The sequence below is a fragment of the Colobus angolensis genome, unplaced genomic scaffold (genome assembly GCF_000951035.1).
Source record: "Colobus angolensis palliatus isolate OR3802 unplaced genomic scaffold, Cang.pa_1.0 Scaffold107, whole genome shotgun sequence".
In the NCBI taxonomy this organism is placed as follows: Eukaryota; Metazoa; Chordata; class Mammalia; order Primates; family Cercopithecidae; genus Colobus; species Colobus angolensis.
The window spans coordinates 3,000,659-3,008,380 of NW_012111697.1; positions in this window are offsets into that span (position 1 = coordinate 3,000,659).

The following is a 7,722-nucleotide window of genomic DNA, read 5'->3' on the forward strand; positions in this document are numbered from 1 at the left end:
TACCACGAAAAAAAAAAAACCAAAAAAGAAATTAATGACTCCCTCCTGTTGAGTGACTGTATGAAAATCTTTTGTTACTGCGGGGTTGAGGTTTTTAAACGTGTCTAAAACTGCATCAGGAGCTGGCAGCGGCTGGGAGGGAGAGCCTGGCTAGGGCAGAGGAGGAGGACTGGCCCAGGGTAGCCAGGTGGGAGGCATGAGGAGGAAGAGGCTTGGAGGTGGTGGTGCTGAGTCCCGTGATCCCTCAGCTGCGGGCGGGACCCTGGTGGCGCTGAGCCCTGCCAGGACAGGCCCCGAGAGGAGCAGCTCTACAGCGTTCTGACAAACCACTCCGGGCCCTTGGCCAAGTGCCACTGGTAAGAGGGCCCCGTGTCCTACACGCAGGTGTGCGTCTTTGACCTCTGCCAGTATGGCACGGGCAACAGCATGCTGTGCACCGCACTGGAGGCCTATGTCCAACTCTGCGCCCGGCACCGCGTCCGCCTGCCCGCGTGGCAAGCCGGCCCGGGAGGCAGTATGTGCTCCTTCAATTTCGCTGCCCCCAGCTCCAACGAGGGCCTCCCCACTTGGCTAGCTAGGATGCCCCCTTCCCTGGTGGATTGGAAACCCTCATCCCGGGGAGACCCCAGCCCTGCCTGGGATGTTAACCCAAGCTTCAAGCCAGACCAGGGCTCCCCTTGGACCCTTCCTAATCCTACCTCTCACCTCCCCACACTGGATCCTGATGTGTCCGAGTTGCTCACTGCGTGCTGCAAGTTTGAAGTGGACTGTGGGCGTGACATGCATAACAAACCACATGGTTAAAAGTTTCATCAAGAACAATCAGGAGCCCGAGGTAGGAGGATTGCTTGCACCCAGGAGTCCGAGACCAGCCTGGGCAATATAGTGAGACCCTGTCTCTACAAAATTTAAAATTAGCCCGGTGTAGTGGTGTGCATCTGTGGTCGCAGCTACTCAGGAGGCTGGGGTGGGAGGATCACTTGAGCCTGGGAGGTTAAGGCTACAGTGAGCTGAGATGATGCCACTGCACTTGGCCTGGGCAACAGAGTAAGACCTTGTCTGAAAAAAAAAATAGAACAGTGGCAGTTTGGGAATCGTCCTGTGGTTCATTCCTGCCCCTCCCTCCCCTGCACCTGTCCTGATTTTCTTCTCCCTTTAATTGAGAAAGTAAGAGTTTCAGGGTTGTGGCCTCCGGGCCACGTTTCCCCTCCCCCAGGTGTAGTGTGTCCAGCCAACAGCTACTACGACTTCTGTGGGCCGCCTTGCCCGGCCACCTGTGCCAGCCTCAACTCCTCCATGCCCTGCACCCGCCAGTGCACAGTGGGCTGCTTCTGCTTCAAGGGCTTTGCGCTGGAGGCGGGCATCTGTGTGCTCCACGCTCACTGCGGCTGCCACCTGCAGGGCCACTACATCCACCTGGGTACTGAGGTGCTGCCTGCAGCCACCTGTGACCAGAGGTGCATGTACCGTGGACCTGGATGCCTGCTGGAGTGCCGCCCTCCTGCCTGCAGGCCCTGTGAGCTGTGCTGCCAGCACAGGGGTGTTTGGGGTTGCCACCCCAGGCGCTACGGGACACTGTGGCTCTACGGAGACCCCCACCTGCACACTTTCAGTGGGACCCACCACCAGGTTTGAGGGCCTGGCCAGGAGACGTTGGCTAGAACATGCCGGCCACACCACACCCCCTTTGCCATCTGGGTGGAGGTCAGGTGCCAGGAGTCATGGGATGCCATGTGGGGGCCCAGCAGGTGGACACGGATGTGGCAGGATGGCGGCTGTCACTGCTGGGAGGACAGTTTGGAGCCATCCAGGTACGTGTCACCCAGCTCTGGTCCTGGGTCTCCGGGAATTATAATGAGAAATGAGCATGAAGAACAGCAATGCCAGGCACGGGGGCTCACGCCTGTGATCCCAGCACCTTGGGAGGCTGAGGCAGGAGGATTGCTTGAGGCCAGGGGTTCAAGCCTGGCCAACATGGCGAAACCCTGTCTCTATAAAAAATTTAAAACTTTAGCCACAAGTGGTGGCACGTGCCTGTAGTCCCAGCTACTCAGGAGGCTGAGGTGGGAGGATCACTTGAGCCCAGGAAGTCAAGGCTGCAGTGAGCCAAGATTGTGCCACTGCACTCTAGCCTGGGCAACAAAGACCCTACCTCAAAGAAAAACAAACACAAACAGGCTGAAGAAATAAATGGTGGTGGCCTGAGGGCAGTTTTTTTTGGAGAAAGAGCTATTAGGACTCTGTCACTTTTTTCTTTCTCTCTTTTTTTTTTTGAGATGGAGTCTCCCTCTGTCGCCCAGGCTGGAGTGCTGCGGCGCAATCTCGGCTCACTGAAACCTTCACCTCCTGGGTTCAAGCAATTATCTGCCTCAGCCTCCTGAGTAGCTGGGATTACAGGTGCCCACCACCACGCCCAGCTAATTTTTGTATTTTTAGTAGACACAGGGTTTCACCATCTTGCCTGATCTGATTTTTCGGAAGGTAAGAAGCCTGATCTTGTGATCCACCCGCCTCGGCCTCCCAAAGTGCTGGGATTACAGGTGTGAGCCACCGCGCCCAGCAGGACTCTGTTACCTTTAGAACTAGGCAGAGGGCCCCAGTCCTGAGCTTCAGAGGATCCACCCACTTTGGCCTCTTCTGGCTGCACCCCACTCCGTGGGCTTTAGAGTCCTCTGGGAAATGCCCCTGACTCCTGGAGTCTGGACCCTGCATGGCCCTCCCCTTCTAGACCATGCTCCAGGAACGGGGATTCCCTGCCTAAGAGGCTCAGAGCTGCTTCCAGGGCCCACGCCAGTCTCGTCCCCAGGTCCATCCTCACAAGAGTGGACCATGTGGCTGATGTGATGCATTCTAGGCACCATTGCAGGAAGCAGGTGTGGAGCAAGCTGGGCAGAGCGGTACAGGCTGGGTGTATGGGGATGCAGTGCCTCTTGCAGAGAGGGCCAGAGCTGGGGCGGCACAGAGAAGAGATGGGCCCAGGGCAGCCTCTCCTTGGATGCCAGATCCCATTCAGGAAAAGCTGGACATTCTGATTTTGCACCTGACCACCAGGACACTAGGGAGGTTTATGCATCGAGGCGGGAGGATAGAACGTATTCCATGTAATAGTGTGACAGCTTGATTTGTAATTTAAACATGAAGATGTATAACGTGTGTGCCTCCATTTCTACTCTTGTCTGAGCCCCACAGGGTTGATGCACGTTGGGCCCACCTGGGGCTCAGTGGATGCTTTAGCTGGCCACGTGGTAACACGGTGAATCCTGTAGTGATGGGCCCAGGGGGCCAGGACTGAATCCCACTGTGCCATTTGCTAGCTGTGGACCTGGCCCTAGTGGCTTTATATCTCTGTGCCTCAGTTTCCCATCTGTAAAAGGGAAGTGAATGGGACCTACCTGTGTGTGAGGACTAAGAGGTGTGAATTGCCTAGGCGAAGGCATTCAGTAAGGGCATAAAAGCATTTAATCAATAAATAGCACAGATGAAGTGTGGTGGCTCATGCCTTTAATCTCAGCACTTTGGGAGGCTGAGGCAGGAGGATTGCTTGAGCCCAGGAGTTCAAGATCAGCCTAGGCAACATAGCAAGACCCTATCTCTATTTAAAATTTAAATTTAAAATTAAAAAATAATAGTAAGTAAATAAAACATATAACTGCAAGTCAAGTCAACTTTGTATCACTAGTGCAACGTCCCCACCCACAGCAGACAGAGTAAAGACGCAGTCTTTAAAAGTCTGAGGCCAGGCGTGGTGGTTCATGCCTGTAATCCCAGCATTCTGGGAGGCTGAGGCAGGCAGATCACCTGAGGTCAGCTGAAGCTGCAGCGAGCCGAGATCATGCCATTGCACTATAGCTTGAGTGACAGGGCGAGACCATGTCTCCAAAAAACAAAAAAAGAAGGGAAGCAGTGAAGTGTGGAGCAGACATCGGAAGGAGAGACCGGGAACCATGTAGATACATGGGGAGGGTGTCCAGGCAGAGGAACAGAGGCTGGAAGGGTGCCTGGTGTGTTGGAGGAGTGGTGGGGAGATCCGGAGAGCTGGCGCAGAGTGAGCGGATGAGTGAAGGGGTGAGTGAGACAACATGAGGAGAGGGGACAGAGGTTCATTTTGTGGGACTGCCCAGGCCACGGGGGCGAGTTTGGATTTTCTCCAAGTGTACTAGGGAGCAATGGAAGGGTTTTGAGCAAGGGAGGGATAGGATCTGATGTGTGGTTTCAAAGGGCTCCTTGGGTGCCATGTGCAGAGTGGATCTCAGCAGTGGCAGGAGTGGGGTCCAGGAAGGGCACGTGTCTGGATGTGGTTGCCCAACGCAGCCTGGGTGTCTGCATTCCAGGTGAACAGCTCCCAGGCTGGCCTGCCCCTGACCCTGGCTGGGGGGCACACTCTGGGCCTTCTCCACGCCCTTGGCCATCACAGTCCAGGTGACACCCGGCCTCTCCATGACCTTTCACGAATCCCATGCCGCACCCAAGATGGGCCCTATAGGGCCTGAAGTCAGGACATGGATCCCCAGGTCCATGTGGAGAACTGCATCCGTGACCTCTGTGCCACGGGGGGCTCAAGAGAGTCTCTGTGTGCCGTACTGGATAGCTATACCCAGGAATGCCAGCAGTGCAGCCTTCCCATGCAGCCCTAGAGACACCTCATGGCCTGCGGTGAGTGGGTATTCCAAGGAGGGTTTCTCAGCCTGATCTCCCCAGCTGGCCCAGTACCACCTCCAGGATGTCCTCCTAGGTCAACACCACCCAAAGTGAGCCACTGCATGCCTTGCTGGCCAACTGTTCCCCCGAAGAACCTACCTGCTTAACAATGACAGATGACACTGAGTGCTATTGCATCAGTCAGGATGGTCTGGGTTATGCTGAAATGACAAACTGACCTGAACATGATTCAGCATGACCAAGGTTGTTTCTTCATCACTATCTTCATCACCTTTGTCATCACCACTGTCACTATCATCATTACCATCACCATCACCACCATCACCATTATCATCACCACCATCACCATTACCACCATCAACATCATCATCACCATCATAACCATCATCACCAGCATCACCATCACCATCACTACTATAATCACATCACCATTATCACTACCACCACCATCATTGTTACCACAGCCACAACTATCATCACCACTACCATCATCACCACTATCATTACCACCACCATCACCACTATCATTACCACCACCACCAACACCATCACATCACCAACATCACCAGCACTACCACCATCATCACCATTACTATCACCATCACCACCACCACCATTATCACCACCGTGATCGCCCCGCCACCGTTATCACCACCATGATCGCCCCGCCACCGTTATCACCACCGTGATCGCCCCGCCACCATTATCACCACCGTGATCGCCCCGCCACCATTATCACCACCATGATCACGCCATCACCGTTATCACCACCATGATCACACCACCATCATTATGCTACATCCTGATGATGCCTCCACCTTCCCTCTTTTGCCTTTATGACTTACTTTTGGCCCCCACAACCCTCTCTCTGCTCCCTTGGTCCTCTTCTGGTTGGAAATGCTCCAGAATAGTAATGCTTGCTCAATTATTTAACTCCTGTTTTCTTCCAGAGTTGGCCTGTCCTCCCCACAGCAATTACGAGCTCTGTGGCTCCTCCTGTCCTAGCTTGTGTGCCGAGCCTGCCCTGCCCAACAACTGCCTGACACCATGCCAGGATGGCTGCCAGTGTGACCCAGGCTTTGTGCTCAGTGGCATGGACTGCGTGTCCCCTGTCAAGTGCGGCTGCTCCATGGGGAGCAGGTACCACCCGGCCGGGGAGGCCTGCTGGGCTGGGGAGCACTGTAAGAAATTCTGCCACCATGAGGCTTCCGCCCACACTATACACGGCTCTCCGTCCTCCTGTGGGCCGGGGCAGAGATTTGGGACCCTCAGGGGCATCTTTGGGTGCCACCCACTCTCCCCTGGCATTTATCAAGCAACCATGCACTCACATGTCACCTCCTTTGACTGTTGAGTTTCCAGGCACTTGTGCTTCTGTTTTTACCAAGTCCTGTGGCTCCTCCAGCTCGTTGCCCCATTTCAACTGGGGAAGGAGAACAAGTCCAGCAGCCCCATTGTGTTCATTTCAAAGATGTAGGTTCATGGGACCCAGGTTTGCCTGAAGAGAGAGCCCTGACCTGATGAGGTAAGCACTCATTGGCATCTAGAGACTCTTGAACTGATTGAAGCTAAGAGAAATACATTGGCTCAAAACTAAGTAAAAATCATGTGATAGCCTAGTGAAAGTGTAGAGATTCTGGGTCCACAGAAGTTCTCTATATACCACTTTGGCTGTTTTGGTTACAGAAAGCCTCATAAAAAGTAACTCAAACCAGTCACAGATTGTGTTTTACGACTTTTTAGATGAATTACATAACTGAAAATTCCAGAGGGAGATCAGGCATGGTTTGATCAGGGTGCTAACTCAGTTTCTCAGCATTTCTCTTGATCTGTGGTTCTCTATAGCATTAACTTTGTCCTCAGGCTGGCTTTTCTTGTGATGGCAAAATAACTGCCAATTTTCCAGTCCTTAAATGTGTATTCCCCATTGTTCAAAACCCAAATATTTTCTTACCCCAATTAAGCAGCAAAAATTCCAATGCTTCACTTTAATTAAACCCCACTGTGGCCCAGAGGTTTTCTTAAGCCTATCTAATCCTCTCCTCAGGAGTTGTAGGTGGGAGAGATCCTGCCCCACCTCGCACCTCTGGCAGCCACTTCTTGCAGGGAGAGAGGACAAAATGGGAACCCACCCCAGTGTCCTTAAGTCCCCCCCAACCAGTATTTCATCTTAACAATCTTCAAAGAGTGTAAATGGCCTGGCTCTGAGACCTGAAACTTTTGTCTAGAACCCACAGGGGTGGATGTGTTTTCTACGCCAGAGGGCCCCTGCCTACAAGAGTTCCATTGTTGGCTATTGGAAAACACACAGCCACACCCCTCCCACTCCACCCCCTTCCAGGAAGGGAACCAGCTTTCAGAATTAGTCATGCTGTCAGCGTCCCACACAACGAGCCCATTGACTCCAAAGGGCAGCCCAGCAGATGGACTGCTGATATTATCCCAGTGGTACATATGGGGAAACTGAGGCCCAGGAAGGGAGACTTACTTGCCTAACATCACACAAGGAGAAAGTGGCGGTGCTAGGATTTGAACCCAGGCTGTCAGGCTCTGAGCCCTTCCCTCTTGTCTGTGGGCCTGCTGTGTGCTCCCAAAGCTGTGGCCAAATTAAGGAGGTGGCATGCCTGATTCATCTGTGGTGGGGCCTGGGACCTATAGTAACTCTCAAGAATGGTGTTCGTTAGTCCAGGCACAGTGGCTCACGCCTGTAATTCTAGCACTTTGGGAGGCCGAGGTGAATGGATCACCCGAGGTCAGGAGTTCGAGACCAGCCTGGCCAACATGGAGAAACCCCGTCTCTACTAAAAATACAAAAAAAATTGCACTTTAGGGGGCCAAGGTGGGCAGATCATCTGCAGTCAGGAGTTCGAGACCAGCCTGACCAACATGGCAAAACCCCGTCTCTACTAAAAATACAAAATTAACTGAGCGTTGTAGTGCATGCCTGTAATCCCAGCTACTCGGGCGACTGAGGCAGGAGAATTGCTTGAACCTGGGAGGCAGAGATTGCAGTGAGCCGAGATCATGCCATTGCACTCCAGCCTGGGCAACAAGAACGAAATT